The sequence below is a fragment of the Tachyglossus aculeatus genome, chromosome 22 (assembly GCF_015852505.1).
Source record: "Tachyglossus aculeatus isolate mTacAcu1 chromosome 22, mTacAcu1.pri, whole genome shotgun sequence".
In the NCBI taxonomy this organism is placed as follows: domain Eukaryota; kingdom Metazoa; phylum Chordata; class Mammalia; order Monotremata; family Tachyglossidae; genus Tachyglossus; species Tachyglossus aculeatus.
The window spans coordinates 4291741-4308786 of NC_052087.1; the positions used below are offsets into that span (position 1 = coordinate 4291741).

General features: G+C 43.7%; 1 protein-coding gene across 2 annotated transcripts in view; it reads left to right on the forward strand.

The window, feature by feature from the left end:
* Nucleotides 1-279: 279 nt before the first annotated feature.
* Nucleotides 280-17046, forward strand: part of LOC119943539 (transcriptional enhancer factor TEF-1) — a 299094-nt gene continuing 282327 nt past the window's right edge. For both annotated transcript variants that reach the window (XM_038764590.1, XM_038764591.1), the window contains exon 1: nucleotides 280-401. The gene's annotated coding sequence lies outside the window, so the exon portion shown is untranslated. The remainder of the gene's footprint in view (nucleotides 402-17046) is intronic.

Sequence of the window (17046 nt, forward strand, 5' to 3'; positions counted from 1 at the left end):
CCTAGCAGGCCAAGTTGCAGAAATGGAGTTTTTTTTTTTGCAACCAGCTCTGCAACAGTTTGCATTTGCAGCTTGCACTCAGCTGAGCCCCAGTGCATGCAGATGCACGCACGCTTTGACATCTTTCACCTCTTCGGGCAACAAGTTCGGCCTGGCGAGCTGGGGGGGGGGGGATGATTATTAAAAAAGAATAATCAGAAAAAACGAAAAAAAGTTGGTAGGGGCCCAGTCGGAGATGAAAGGAGGAATGTTCTCTGTCGCTGCTTCTCTTTTAGAGCCGCCGCCGCTACTGGGTTGCACAGCCAAGTGGAAAATTTCCGGGAGTCAGCAGAAACATTGTGTCCAAAAGAGACTAAGTCGCGGGGCCAACGAGATTCTTCTCCCTGGAAAACCTCCCTTCGGTAGGAAATCCAGGGGTTCTTTGTTTGGGGGGGGGAAAAGGCAAAGTTACCTAAAAAAAGCAAAAAAGGCCAAGTCGCACTTCCAACGAGATTATCCCTGGAAAACCTCCCTTCCGTAGGAAATCCAGGAGCTCTTTGTTTTGGGGGGAAAAGGCAAAGTTACCTAAAAAAGCCAAACCCCACTAAGCGGCAGCTGCCGCCTTTGTTCCTGTTTGTTTCCAGGGAACTCCACTTTAAAGAAAAGTTAGTTTCCCCTCCCCTTTTCCTAAGCATTTTCCTACCAGGAGCAAGCAGTTGGACTTGAACTGTTAAAAAAAATCCCTGCAAGATCCACCTTTCTCCACCCCAACCTTTTTTTTTTTTTTGGGAGATCTGGTTTAGGTTGAACGGTATAAAAATATTTATGAAACAATGAATTGCCAGACACCAGCATTTCTCAGGAGACTTGTTAACTTATTAGGAGCAAGTGCCTGCCTTTGATTTGCAAAAATGAAAATTGACCCCAGTAAAGTCCTGGAAACTCAGAGACCAGTTAAGGTCCTAAATTCTGGGAGTGGGAAATGGCTATGCCTTTATTATTATTTTTTTTGAAACACACGCCCCCCCAAAAATAAGTTGAATTGGCACCAACAGGATTGAGAAAAGTAAGGGCCATGGAGTGGATCCCATTTCGTGGATTTTTGTTTTTTTAAATTGAAAATACTACCGTTGTTAAATTCAACCTAGGGCACAGGAACAGAATCCTGGGGAGATTATCCACACGTGTGTCTTTTTTATTCTCTGCCTGACAGTTTTTTGAACTTTGGGCTGCTTGCTGTAGGTGGTTTTTACCTGAAAAGCAAAAATTATGGCTCGGATCCGCCGCATTGTTTAGTTTACCGTGTTTAGACTACCCCATGGCTAAATAAATCAATTATCCTAGGTGTGGATGGAATAACATGTATGTTCAAGTGCAGCACATGTGGTTCATCATATGCAATTTAACGTGCCCACGTGGAGGCTCTCGTTACAGTGAAACCGTAACTCATATCACGCGTTGCAGAAATTCTTGTATAATTCCTCAAATTTAAAATACCTGTCGGGTGGGTGTCGAATTGTCATTTCTTCCAATGGTTTGGGACATACCTTCCTAAGGTCATTGGGCTATTCTGGCCACCAGCACCAAAACTCCTAAAAATGATGGATGGGCCGCACTTAAAATCAACTTTTTGGGAGGAGATGCTAAGTCTGGCCAAAAAAACAAACAAACCCAAAACGACCCGTAGAGTAAAAATGGATTAACTGGGATTTTGCAAGCAGGGAGATTTTTGAATTGATATCAGTATTTGGGGGTGGGGGGAGGGGGAGAGGTTTAACGTTGCCTAATCTGTGATTCCCCTCCAGGACTGGTTTTCAATTATTCTGAATTTTGTCTTTATCAAGTGTATGCTTTTGGTTTAAAAACGGAGGTGGCAATTAACTTGTATTTGTTAGGCTCAAACGAGTTGATGAGCAAATATTATTTGGGTTAGGTGATGTCCTGTTTTTGTTTGCTGTAGGCATAAAATGTCAGTGTAGAACAATATTATGATACACGCTGGCAATATACCGTCAACAATCATTTGCTTTGAACACTTGATTATCTTTTTAAAAAAAAAATATTGAAAAGAAACCGATAGAGTCCTCGGCTGGAAAATAAGTAAAGAAAATGTATCTCTTCTTTCCTCTGTTGTATAGAAAGCGCGATCCCAAAAGTAAGATTGAAGAGTGCACAGTCAAGCATGTTAGAGAAAGATTTTGATTTTTAAAATTTTATTTTTTGAGCCCTCCGTGAACCGATATTCCAACCAGGATCTGCTTTAATACGTTTAATTAAGAGTGGGAAAAAACAGCAGAACTGTGAACAGGGCTCTAAGTGAATTTCTTAACTGTGAGATTGCTTGTGTATGTATGTGTGTAAAATACACTTGTACAGTTTGGAACAGGGGTGGATTTTCGTTGTAAATCTTTGCCTTTTTCAGAAAGGGTGATGGGTTGGTTTAAGGGAGGGGGAGGGAGTACCTTCCTGGACTGAAAAAAGTCAAGCTGAATTCAGGGAAAAAAAAATATTCACACTTTCCCTGGTAAAGGTAACTATAGAAAAAAAATTACTTCTTGACTTCGGTGCCATGGTGTGGGGACAAATGGAATCAGTCATGAATAAAAAGATTAGGAGTAAAATATTGAAAGTAGAGCACAATTGCAGTTGAAACCCACCACAGTCAAGATGTCAGTTTAGTTGAATCGTTTTGGAGGCCACACAAGTACAAAATTACAAATGCTTTGCTCAGGTTTTTGTCACTCGCATGTTTTTGTATGCTGTTGGTTGCAGGGGTCTTGAATTAAGCAAACCTTTTATTTTAGACAGTGCAAGGTCTGTATTAAGGAAACAGATCCCACACATTAGATTTTGTGTGTCATCATTGTCTATTCCTAGAGTCATTCTAAAGGGAAATTAGGCCTATGTTTTGAACGTTGGCACAAATAATTGCATATTCAATCCAGTCTATCATTTGTAGTGTGTTACCTCTACATAATACAGCGCAGGATTTTAAGGTACAATGTTTTTTTTAAAATTATTAAAACCACCGGGCCCTAGAGGTTGGGTAGTAAACGATGAAAGAAAAAATACTGATGAACTATGCCCAGCGCTTGTGTTATAATTTAGTTATACAACTTCGTTAGATTCAGATTAAGCAAGGGCCCATTTTATTTCGACAAAGTCAAGTTACAGCTGTGCAGGAGTTTTGTCTTTTTATTTATAAACTTGGGAAACAGCTTTTTGGTGAAAATTGTGGTCTGTTTGCCAGTTGGAAATAAGCAACTAGTAATAATGTTATGTCACTTAAAACGCAAAGAAGGAATATTTTAAGTTTCCTCTGCCTTAACAAACTTTAGCCGCACACAATGAAGTATTAAGAGGCAAACAGATTTACCGAAAGTTGAGGCGTGAATGACATAGCTTTGGCTCAGTTTCGCAAGCCCTGTACAATTTAAAGATAGCTTGTACCTGATTTGGAATTGCACCAATTGCCTATCTTACTCCATAGTTTCCTAAAAGCATATACTCAAAAGTGATTTGAGTCCATCGTGGTCATTCAATATTCACCTTATAGATTTTTCAATAATTATCCAATTCAGGATATATTCTGGATCTGGTTAGCATGTATATATCAAATGGGTGACAGTGAGCGTTTCCTCTGCAAGTGAGTGAATCTTTTTTTTTTTTTTTACTTTTTTTCTTGAAATGCTTCATTTTATACTGGTTACCTTTTTTCAGAGCATAGCATTAATGAGGCCTCTCGTGAAAATCATTTAGGTTTTGTTTGCGACCTTTATACTGCATCTGAACTGGGATGAAATTTACAGGTTGGCTGAGTTAATTCTCCAACTGCCTTGTTTTTTTAGGGTTAACAGGGAAGGAAGTAGTAGAAATGTGTGGATTTGCTTCGACAAAAACTGGTTTACAGTTGGAGTGCGTCTCAAACGGCTCTGTCCATTTAAGTTGTACTTTTGTCTCTTATTTTGGCTACATTCTCTGATATCATCATCGTTACCATTCTTGGAATTTTTGTTTTAAGTGTGGAAGGAAATTTGTCTCACGATTGCCAATACACTTACTTCTCGTGGCTTGATAAGGAATATGGGAAGTCTGATTTGCTTTTTGGTGGCTTTTTTAAAATTTCGAGTTTGTCTAGTAGAAGGGATGGTCTCCAACTTCATACTCTTTGTCTTTTATTCTTTGTTTACTGGACTAACGTGACTTACCACTTCTGCATCCTGTTTTACACTTCCAAATGACCTTAGATTTGTGTCTTATTAGATCTTCATTAGATGTTTTAGTTTGAAGGCCTGCCCCCTGTAGCAGTAAATGAGTAAAAAAAAATGTCTGTTTAGTCATTAGCCAATTAAGATCAGAACTCTCAAACTGGAAGTTGGATGCCTTTAGGTATTTGATGAAGTTTAGACTACATGTAAAGTGATTAGAACACTATCGATTTAGAATGTAAAACAATGATGAATGCTGTTGTTTTTACAGATATATAAACTGAAAACTATTCCTAATGGTGGGAAATGTTAATTATGTGAGAACATATTGAACTTATATTCTCTGGCATGAACTTTTAAAAATGCATCAACTTTGTTGCTTTTCTTTTATAGGCACAGCTTTCTAATTATCATAATTCAGTACAGCTCTGACTGTTGGAATGGGTTCAAGTGCAAATCTCAACTTAACATGAAAGGGGATTTTTTTTAAATTTCCAACTGTGGATGTTCAACAGAAATTTGAAAAGGTCATGTGAACGCTTGTCCCCTTAGGTGTGGGGAAATGGGGAGAAAAGACCGCACCTCTTTGGGACGAGTCAGGTCGATTATTAGAAGAAGTAGATGTCTGTTTGCTTCGTTCTGGCTTTCTCAGCCTCGAAAACATACAGCCTAACACATTTTTCAAAATTTAAGTGCCCCTAGGCCGGTGAACTGCATTGAAAATTAGCGCTCTCATTTTGTTGCCAAACCTGAAATGGTGTTCTAAATAAAGGCACAAGCGTTGCATGACCACGGGGGTAAGTTTGTGGAGTCAATGGAAAAGCTGTATACATTTCAAGTTTTGGTTTTGTTTTTGTTTTTTTTTGAGCAAGGGGGTACAAAATCTTAAAACATCCCTCCAGCCTCCCTGATAAACTTAGCTATTACTCCCTTGCTCATACCAACTTACCCTATTTACTACTGCAGATCTTCCCTAACTGTCGTTATTCACATTTGGCCTTTATGGCACGGCTGAGTAATAATTCCAATTCTTTGTTTTGCCTTTAGAAATGCTCTTGGTAACAGTTGCTTCTTTTTCCCCCTTGTCGTTCCAATTGGGAATTCTCTCAAAAAAAAATTATGATTTTTTTTTCTGAAGGATTCAAAACATTAAATTTTAGGTTGGATCAAGTTTAAAAGGGAGGAAAGGGCAACTTTAAAATGTTCTCCGAGCCTACCCTCGTGCACGCGGCGTTGCTAAAATGTAAAGAAATCTCCACAGAAACAAAATGACTTCATTGGCTCTGGCACCGAAGAGCAGAATTCACTTCCATGGTGGTGAAATAAAAGAAGCCAAGTGTTTTAAATAGCCACTCCCCTAGGCCTGAGTGTTTTTAGAAAGCTCATTGTCTGCATTCTAGCTGTAGCAGTATGCCCGCTTCTACTAAATGTCTCCCCACCACACAGCTCCATTTCTAAAGTTGACATCTGGTTTCTTCTTTGTTCACCTGTATCTATAGGAAAAGAGAGAGAAAGAGAGCATGAGGGAGTGGGGAGTGAAGGAGGGGTGGATGTGGGTAAAAAAAAGAAAATGAGAAGAGGAGAATAAGGTCTTAAAAAAAAAATGCTGCTGACAGTTTGTCAAATGGTCCTTGTGGGTGAAGTCTTTCGAACGAAAGAACGAGCGAAAGAGCGGCCTATTGTTATGCCAGCAACAGGCAGCAGAAGTTCTGGCACCATATGGCAAGTATATGCTTCAGCTAAGCGATCTGTTCATTTATCTTATCAATAGCATTTGGTTATGCTTCATTTTTGAATCACCCACCGCTATGACCCAGGTGGATTTTGGGTGCTAAATTATTCCTTAGCCGTCCTGGCCTCCATTCTCCTCTTTCCTTTAGTGGAATCTCTTAGCTGGTTTCTCTCCAACACCCCCCCAACAACCCCCTCCATCCCTCATTCTCCCCCGTCCCTTTTCATCTGGGGGTTGTCGTTAGACAATGGAGGTTATTTGGAGAGAGAGGCCGAGAATTCACTCTCATTTATTGGACTCTGGGGGTACCGGTGGTAATGTTGGAGCTGTCAAAGCATCTTTGAATGAGCGAGGGTCCAAGCAGATTTGGTCAGATCTAAAGGCGATAGAGTGTGCGGGGGCTTCAGTGTAGCCCGGGATAAAATTCAAATAGGTTCCCCGGGAACTTCCCTCTGTCCTTGGAAAAGGAATCTAATTCTCGCCATTCTTCTGTTTTCGGAATTCCTGCCTTGGAAATATTTTGGCATACGTACAGCGACTTCTCTAAGGAGAAACTCTCACATTCATTTTGGATCGGGGATTTCATAAAAAACAAATAGCTCCGGTCTGATCTTGAAATTGGAGGGAGAAAGTCTGTTCGATTTGGATAGGGAGGGGGAGGAAGTCATGAAAAGAGTGTGAAACACTCCCCCATCAGATTGTTATGTCTAATGAAGCAACCGCCTAAATGGGCAGGCTCTTCCTCAGTGATTTGGGGAATCTCCCCGGTTTGAATCTAATGGCAACTCAGGCGTTCAGACTTCCCTATTTGTGCTGCCCCCCCTTCCCCCCAAAAAACTACTGGGATCCCATTTTGCTTTCCCTAGGTGCCCCAGAGGCCATCGTAATAATAATAATAATAATAATGACAATAATAATGTTAATAATTGTAGTGTTTAAGGGCTTATTATGTGCCAAGAACTGGATAACTCCAGTGGCTGCCCATCCATTTCTGTATCAAACAAAAGCTCCTCACCATTGGCTTTAAAGCTCTCCATCGTCTCGCTCCCTTCTACCCCACCTCGCTTCTCTCCTTCTATAACCCAGCCCGAACACTCGGCTTCTTCGTTGCTAATGTTCTCACTGTACCCATAGCCCACATCCTGCCTCTGGCCTGGAACGCCCTCCCTCCTCAAATCTGACAGACAATGACTCTCCCTACCTTCAAAGCCTTATTGAAGGCACATCTCCTCCAAGAGGCCTTCCCGGAGTAAGCCCCACTTTTCCTCATCTCCCACTCCCTTCTGCGTCACCTTGACTGGCTCCCTCCCGCCTCCCAGCCCTGCAGCACTTAAGTATATATCTTTAACTTCATATACTTGTATTGATGTCTGTGTCCTCCCTGCCCTCCCCACCAAGACTGTAAGCTTATTATGGGCAGGGACTGTCACTGTTTATTGTTGTAGTATACTTTTCCCAAGTGCTTAGTTCAGTGCTCTGCATACAGTAAGCGCTCAATAAATACGACTGAATGGATAAGACACTCAGGTGGTACACACAGAGGCCCTGCTGAGCTGTGTCTGTCAGTCCGTCTCAAGTTCTGGGTCCTTCTTCTGTCATCCTAGTGTTTAAAAAAAAAAAACAAAACCCAAACTCCCAATCATTCCTGCTCTGATTGCAGTTTCCAATGCCCTCTTTCTCAAGGGAGGTCTTTCTTTACACATCTGTTTCACACTCTTCCCCTCTACTGATACCTTGTGCCCCCCTCTCCCCCATCCCCGTCTTTCTTCAGCCTTCTCAGCTTCTCTTCTAAGCTAATTCCTTTCCCCCCGACATCCCCTCAAGCCTCTGTTTCAGTATCCACTGAACTCGGTTTTGACCTTTCTCCTATCATAGCTATTTGATAATAATGTTCCCTTAGGGTAGTATTAGGTGGGTGGTGGGGAGGAGGTGGTTTGTTTATCGGAGAGGGAGGCAAAGAAAATGACGGGTTACCTGCGGTGAACTTTGGAAAACATGTTAAGTGCTCGTGCTGAGTGTTGGCAGCCTTGGTTGGTAGTCTTGGTGTTGGCAGCCAGGCAGTAGGAGGTGGTAGTTAGTACGCGTTGGCACCTAGGTCAGGTGTTCAGATTCCAAGTCTGTACTGCATTTTTTTTTTCTTTTGGAGACCCTGGTTCTAGTCCCCACTCTGCCACCTGCCTGCAGGGTGACCTTGGACAAGTCACTTCACTTCCTTCAGTTTCCTCCTGTAAAAATGGGGATGAGATCTGTTGGCCTTCCCCTTAGACTGTGAGCTCCCTGTGGGTCAGAGACTGCCTCCGTCTGTATTGTATCTGCCTAGTGCTGAATACAGTGAAGCAGCATGGCATAGTGGGTAGAGCATGGCTCTGGGAGTTAGGTGGTCATGGGTTCTAATCCTGGCTCTGCCACTTGTCTTCTGTGTGATCCTGAGCAAATCACTTCACTTCTCTGGGCCTCAGTTACCTCACTGTAAATTGGGGATTAAGACTGTGAGCCCCATATGGAACAGGGACTATGTCCAACCTGATTACCTTGTATCTACCCCCGCACTTTGAGCAGTGCCTGGTACATTCATTCATTCAATCATATTTATTGAGCGCTTACTGTGTGCAGAGCACTGTACTAAGCGCTTGGGAAGTACAAGTTGGCAACATATAGAGACGGTCCCTACCCGACAGTGGGCTCACAGTCTAGAAGGGGGAGACAGACAACAAAACAAAACACGTGGACAGGTGTCAAGTCTCAGAATAAATAGAAATAAAGCTAGATGCACATCATTAACAAAATAAATAGAATAGTAAATATGGACAAGTAAAATAAATAGAGTAATAAATCTGTATAAACATATACAGGTGCTGTCGGGAGGGGAAGGAGGGCGGGATGGGGAGGAGGAGAGGAAAAAGGGAGCTCAGTCTGGGAAGGCCTCCTGGAGGAGGTGAGCTCTCAGTAGGGCTTTGAAGGGAGGAAGAGAGCTAGCTTGGCGGACGTGCAGAGGGAGGGCATTCCAGGCCAGGGGGATGACGTGAGCCAGGGGTTGACGGCGGGACAGGCGAGAACGAGGTACAGTGAGGAGGTTAGTGGCAGAGGAGCGGAGGGTGCGGGCTGGGCTGGAGAAGGAGAGAAGGGAGGTGAGGTAGGAGGGGGCGAGGGGATGGACAGCCGTGAAGTCAAGGGTGAGGAGTTTTTGCTTGATGTGTAGGTTGACTGGCAGCCACTGGAGATTTTTGAGGAGGGGAGTAACATGCCCAGAGCGTTTCTGCACAAAGATGATCCAGGCAGCAGCGTAAAGTATAAGCGCTTAACAAATACCATCATTATTGTTATTATTATTATTATTACGATGCCTGGTGAAGAGCGCTTTTACCACAATTATTACAGTTGTTGCTATGTTGGGTGAGCTAGTTAGAGGTTAGTCCACCTTTTAGGTACAAGTTTCAGGTACAAGAGAAGCAGCGTGGCTCAGTGGAAAGAGTGCGGGCTCGGGAGTCAGAGGTCATGGGTTCTTTTCCCAGCTCTGCTACTTATCAGCTGTGTGACTTTGGGCAAGTCACTTCACTTCTCTGTGCCTCAGTTCCCTCATCCGTAAAATGGGGATTAAGACTGTGAGTCCCCCGTGGGACAACCTGATCACCTTGTAAGCTTCCCAGCGCTTAGAACAGTGCCTTGCACATAGTAAGCGCTTAATAAATACCATTATTATTATTATTATTATTATTGTCTCAAGGATGGCAAGGAATGTTTTGAGCTGGGGAAGTATATTTTGAAGAATCACTCTCTTCCCCCAAGACACTGTAATTAAAATGCCGCATAAGCGCCAGACAGCAGAAATGGAGATATTTAGAAGGAAATCTTCCCTCCACACCATACAGATGCAGGCTAAATACTTTAATTGAGAAGCAGAGATTACACGTTCTCTCTCTGTGTTTGTGTGTCTCTTTTGGTATCTCTGTCTCTCTGTCTTCCCCTCCTCCCTCCATCCCCCCTTCATGTGGCACGCACCTGTAAACTTGATGTGGTTCACTGGTCACTTACAGAGCACAGCCTGCGTTCTTTTTTTCTTTTCGGATTTTCGTGAGCCTCAATTAGCCTGCCTTCTTCTTTGGTGGTTAGTGTTTTCCAATTAAACCCGGCTTGCAAATTAAACCAGGAAATTAACCAGCCTGCCCATTGTGCATGCACTGCTCCTTAAAAAAAACTCAGTCCGCTTGGTGTTCGCCTGGGGTTTAAGGGAACGAGATCGGTGTTGCATTTTTAGGTGTAAGGGCCTGGGTCTTGAACCCTGTTCTTGGGTGGGTGGGCCCTGCGGTTGAATTCTTGCAGGGTGTTCTAGTGGAAAGAGCTTGGGCTTGGGAGTCAGAGGACCTGGGTTCTAATCCTGGCTCTTGCCAGTTTCCTGCTGGGTCACCTTGGACAAGTCACTTCTTGGTGCCTTATTCATTCATTCATTCAATCGTATTTATTGAGCGCTTACTATGTGCAGAGCACTGTACTGAGCGCTCGAGAAGTACAAGTTGGCAACACATAGAGATGGTCCCTACCCAACAACGGGCTCACAGTCTTAGTATCGTCATCTGTAAAATGAGGATTCAATCCCTGCTGTCCCTCTTACTTTGACTATGAGCCCCACGTAGAACCTGATAATAATGTTGGTATTTGTTAAGCGCTTACTATGTGCAAAGCACTGTTCTAAGCACTGGGGTAGATACAAGTTGATCAGGTTGTCCCACGTGAGGCTCACAGTCTTAATCCCCATTTTACAGATAGGGTAACTGAGGCACAGAGAAGTTAAGTGACTTGCCCAAAGTCACAAAGCTGACAATTGGCAGAGCCGGGGTTTGAACCCATGTCCTCTGACTCCAAAGCCCGGGCTCTTTCCACTGAGCCACGCTGCTTCTCACTTCTCACCTGATGATCTCATTATCTACCTCAGCGTTTAGTACAGTGCTTGATGGGCAGTGACCTCTTAACGAATACTACATGTATTATTATCAATGCCTGCTGTGGGCTAGTTTGGGAGATGCAAGCTAGTCTTCTAGACTGTGAGCCCACTGTTGGGTAGGGACCGTCTCTATATGTTGCCAACTTGTAATTCCCAAGCGCTTAGTCCAGTGCTCTGCACACAGTAAGTGCTCAATAAATACGATTGATTGATTGATGCAGGGAGAGGGAGGGAATCACGGTGAACCCTCCTGGCTTTTGGGTTGTGAGCCCTTCGCCGTATTCAAACAGTCTGTTTCACACAAATCGTAGCACTAGTTTTAATGCAGATTCTTAATCAATCAATCAATCATATTTATTGAGCGCTTACTATGTGCAGAGCACTGTACTAAGCGCTTGGGAAGTACAAATTGGCAACATATAGAGACAGTCCCTACCCAGCAGTGGGCTCACAGTCTAAAAGTCTAAAATTCTTAAAACACAGTCTAAAATTCTTAAAACAACTATAAATTCCTTGTGGGCAACTTACACTCTCCCAAGCGCTTCGTGCAGCTCTCTGCACCTAGTAAGCGCTCAATAAATACGATGGATTGTTTGAAAGGAGGTAGATTAAGAAAACCACTGTTGAAGTCTGGCAGATGTGGCCAAACAAAATAGGAGCAACACAGCCTTTTAAGAGTGATGGCACCTTCCTCTATTGTCGTCCTATACAGTTTTGGGTGGTGGTGTGCAGGTCGGACCGCTAATTCTATCGAGGGGCCTGATTTCCACAGTCCTTTGTTTATTACCGCTCTCTCATTCCAGAGGGTAATAATAATTGTGGTACTTGTTATGTGCCTGCTATGTGCCAAGCGCTGTTCAGATCGCTGAGGTAGATACAAGCATCGTGGGAAGCAGTGTGGCTCAGTGGAAAGAGCGTGGGCTTGCAAGGCAGAGGTCATGGGTTCGAATCCTGGCTCCGCCACTCGTCAGCTGTGTGACCTTGGGCAAGCCACTTAACTTCTCTGTGCCTCGGTTACCTCATCTGTAAAATGGGGATTAAGACTGTGAGCCCCATGTGGGACAACTTGATCACCTCGTATCCCCCCGAGCGCTTAGGACAGTGTCAGTTCACATAGTACATAGTAAGCGCTTAACAACTACCACCATTATTTTTATTACTATTATATTCAAGTTAATCAGGTTGGACACAGTCCCTGTCCCAGATTGGGCTCACACTCCTAATCCCCGTTTTTTACAGATGAGGTAACTGAAGCACAGAGAAGTAAAGTGACTTGCCCAGGGTCACACAGCAGACAAGTGGTGGAGCTGGGATTGGAATCCATGACCTTCTGACCCCCAGGCTTTATCCAGTAAACTATGGTGCTTCTCTAGCATACTACTGTATGCCAGATTTTTTTTTTTTAATGGTATTAAGCGCTTACCACGTGCCGGGCACTGAACTAAACACTGGGGTAGATAGGAGTTAATTGGGTTGTACACACGTGAGGCTCGCAGTCTCAATCCCCATTTTACAGATGAGGGAACTGAGGCACAAGAAGCGAAGCGCCTTGCTTGAGGTCAAGCAGCGGAGCTGGGATAAGAACCCAGGACTTTCTGACTTGGGCCCATGCTCTGTCCACTGCGCCGCACTGCTTCTGTAGCAATTCTCCCTCCCTCTCCCACCCAGATAGTCTCCGTGCTGGATCAGGAACTCAAATACTACATCAGCCTCCTCACTGATTTCCCCCGCTTCCAGTCTCTCTTTCATTCTTTCATTCATTCAGTCGTATTTATTGAACGTTTACTGTGTGCAGGGCACTGAACTGAGTGCTTAGGAGAGTACAGCAGGCAAGTAGTGGAGCCGGGATTACAACCCATGCACACAGTAAGCGCTCAATAAATACGATTGAATGAATGAATCTCTCTCCCCCCGCCCCATGTCCCGTTGTTGGGTAGGGACCTTCTCTATATGTTGCCAACTTGTACTTCCCAAGCGCTTAGTACAGTGCTCTGCACACAGTAAGCGCTCAATAAATTCGATTGAATGAATGAACCCATGTCCTCTGACTCCCAAGCCCCCGTGCTCTTTCCACCAAGTCGCGCTGCTTCTGCCGTCTCTCGTAGTCTCCCTCGTGCTTATCCACTCAGCGCCCACTTCGCCCCAGCTCGCACTCTTTGTTGCTCCCAAGCTAACCTTGGGAAGCACCGTGGCTCAGTGGAATCAGCCCGGGATTTGGAGTTAGAGGTCATGGGTTCAAATCCCGGCTCTGCCAATTGTCAGCTCTGTGACTTTGGGCAAGTCACTTAACTGGTCTGTGCCTCATCTGTAAAAAGGGGGTTAAGACTGTGAGCCCCACATGGGACAACCTGATCACCTTGTATCCCCCCAGCACTTAGAACAGTGCCTTGCACATAGAGCTTAACTAATACCATCATTATTATTATTATTAAATTCCGGCTCTGCCACTTGTCAGCTGTGTGACTTTGGGCAAGTCAGTTAACTTCTCTGTGCCTCAGTTACCTCATCTGTAAAATGGGGATTAAGACTGTGAGCCCCACATGGGACAACCTGATCACCTTGTAACCTCTCTAGAGCTTAGAACAGTGACTTGCACATAGTAAGCGCTTAATAAATGCCATTATTATTATTATTATTAAGCTCACTGTCCCTCATTCTCACCTCTCCTGCTGCCAGCCTCTTGTTTATAGCCTCCCTTCCTCACTCCCGCTTCACATTCAACAAATCGCTGCCTCCAGGAGCCCTTCCCTGATTGATTTCTGATTCCTCCACTTTGTGTCCAGCACTTCAGCTCCACATATGCACTTAGGTACTCCCTGTGGCACCTAGCTACCTACTTTATATTTATTACATCATCCTGTCTTTAACTGAATTTAGTCTCTGTCTTCTTGAGGCAGGGACAACCAATTCTGCTGAATTCTCCCAAGAGCTTAGTACAGTGCTGTGCATAGGGCAAGTGCTCAATAAATTGTATCAATTTCTCTCTTGATTCTAATAACTTCCCCCTTTTCTTTAAAAGTACTTGTAAAGCGCTTACTCGGTGTCTAGCACTGTATTAAGTGCTGGGGTAGAAAAAAGATAATCAGGTTGGCGCAGTCTGAAGTAGGGTGTGGGATTTAGTCCCCATTTTTCAAGTGACTTGCCCAAGGTAGCACACAAGTGGTGAAGCTGGCATTAGAACTCAGGTCCTCTGACTTTCATTCATTCATTCATTCATTCAATTGTATTTATTGAGCACTTACTGTGTGCAGAGCACTGTACTAAGCGCTTGGGAAGTACAAGTTGGCAACATACAGAGACGGTCCCTACCCAACAACGGGCTCACAGTCTAGAAGGGGGAGACAGACAGCAAAACAAAACATGTAGACAGGTGTCAAAACCATCAGGGTAAATAGAATTATAGCTATATGCACATCTCTTCCTCCCTTCAAGGCCCTACTGAGAGCTCACCTCCTCCAGGAGGCCTTCCCAGATTGAGCCCCTTCCTTCCTCTCCTCCTCGTCCCCCTCTCCATCCCCCCATCTTACCTCCTTCCCTTCCCCACAGCACCTGTATATATGTATATATGTTTGTACATATTTATTACTCTATTTATTTATTTATTTATTTTACTTGTACATATCTATTCTATTTATTTTATTTTGTTAGTATGTTTGGTTTTGTCTCCCCCTTTTAGACTGTGAGCCCACTGTTGGGTAGGGACTGTCTCTATATATTACCAATTTGTACTTCCCAAGCGCTTAGTACAGTGCTCTGCACACAGTAAGCGCTCAATAAATACGATTGATGATGATGATTAATAGAGTAATAGGCCCATGCTCTGTCCACTAGGCCACACTCCTTCCCCAAGGGGAGCCTGATATTCCCCAAGGTGAACCTTATATTCCCACCCCTCCGCTTCTCGATAACATTCTGTGTTTGCTTCTTGAGATTTAGGAGTGTTGCTTCACTGTGGGGTATTTCTCTCTTCTTTCACTCCTGCAGTGAAAAGCCAATTACCCAACTATTGGTGATTGGACCTCTCCGGTTACCCAATGCAAAGTCTATTTTGAGAATAGAAAAGTTCAGTGAACTGAACAAAGTTGTGGGTATGCCGGCATGAGAGCATCAAGCCTAATTTTTTTTTCAGAGCTTCTCCGGTATAGACTCTATACCGGAGTGGTTAATTTTCTATGGTATCTTTCTTTTCCCCCAGCATTTACCCCATCCCTGCAATCTCTCCCTACCATTGGGACCTCATCTTATTTTGCTTTAATAATCATCTTCAGTGATATCTATTGAGGACTTACTTTGTGCAGAGCACTGTACTAAGAGGTTGGGAAACCATAAGCCTGAGGGCCTTGGCTTGATCATATGGCTCTGCCTCCACGCAGATTGTTAGATTAGAAGCAACGTGGCTCAGTGGAAAGAGCATGGGCTTTGGAGTCAGAGGTCATGGGTTCAAATCTCGGTTCTGCCCCTTGTCAGCTGTGTGACTTTGGGCAAGTCAACTTCTCTGGTCCTCAGTTCCCTCATCTGTCAAATGGGGATGAAGACTGTGAGCCCCATGTGGGACAAACTGATCACCTTGTATCCCCCAAGCGCTTAGAACAGTGCTTGGCATATAATAAGCACTTAACAAATACTATTATTATTATTATTATTGTTTTTGCTCTTGCTAAGATCTTCTGAGTTTCCTCCCGAAGTAAAATGTAGCATTTGTTCCTCATTCCCAGCTTCCTTCCATAGGTCTAGTTTCTGTCTCTCTCTCCGGGCCTCCACTGATTTACAAAATCTCTGGATTCTCTTTCCCTTTTTTTTAAAAAAAGAATTCTTCTCTAACTTTGAAATTTCCTCTTGTTCATTCCCATTTTTCTGGAATTCATAACCACACCTCTCCACTTAACCAATCACCTTTGGTTTCAAGTTCTTTGAATAAAAAGTCACCAATCCATCTGTAGTATTTATTGAGCATCTATTGCATGCAGGATAATAGTGTGCTAAGTGCTTGAGAGAGTACAATAAAATTAGTAGATATGATCCCTGCCCTCAAGGAATTTATAGTCTAGCAGGAGACAGACTAAAAAACAACAACAAAAAAAACCACATACAGGAGATAGAAGGAAAAGGGGACAAATGCATAAGAGAAGAAGCATGGCTTAGTTGATAGAACACGGGGGTGGGAGTCAAAAGGATTTGGGTTCTAATCCTGGCTCCGTCATTCATCTGCTGTGTGACCTTGGGCAAGCCATTTAACTTCTCTGTGTCTCAGTTACCTCATCTGTAAAATGGGGATTAAGATTGTGAGCTCCTCCATTAGCTTGTATCTACCCAAGATCTCAGTACAGTGCCCAGCCCGTAGTAAGCACTTAACAAATACCATTAAAAAATGCAGTATAGATTGTAAACTCCTTGTGAACAGGGATTACAGCTACCAGTTCTTGTACTTTCCACAGTGATTAGTACAGTGCTCTGCCCACAATAAGCACCCAATAAATATTATTGACAAAAAGACTGTGAGCTAGTTGTGGGCTGGAAATGTGTCGGTTTATTGTTATATTGTACTCTCCCGAGTGCCTGGTACAGTGTGCACATATACACAATATGTGCTCAGTAAATGTGATTGAATGAGTGAATAAATGTGTTAACGTTTAAGTAAAATATGAACAAAAGTTCCACAGGGGGCTGTGAATTTAGGTTGTGAGGAAGTGCTGAAAGAGCTGTGGGGATTATAATCTAGGGAGTTTCAAGGTTTGTTTTGCCCTCTCAAGATCTCCGTGCAGTGCTGGAATAACATGGCATGTGTTAAGTGCTTACTATGTGCCAAGCAGTATTATTAAGTGCTGGGGTAGATAGGAGTTAATTAATTTGGGCCCAGGCTCTGTCCCACTTGGGGCTCACAGTCTTTGTATGAGGGAAGAATGGCTATTTAATCCCCATTTTTTCAGAAGAGGAAACTGAGGCCCAGAGAAGTTGTGACTTGACCACGGTCATGGAGCAGGGCTGGAATTAGAATCCGGGTCCAGATTCCCAGGCTAATGCTTTGCACAGTGTGGGTGTGATGGATTAGAAATTGGCGAAGGCTTGGAGGAGGTGGTATATCAGAAGATCTTTGAAGGTGGGGAAAAGTAGTGGTCTGTGGGAGAGGAAGGGGGACGGATTTCCAGGTCAGTGGCGGGATGTGGGTGAGGGGTCGGTGGTGAGATGGG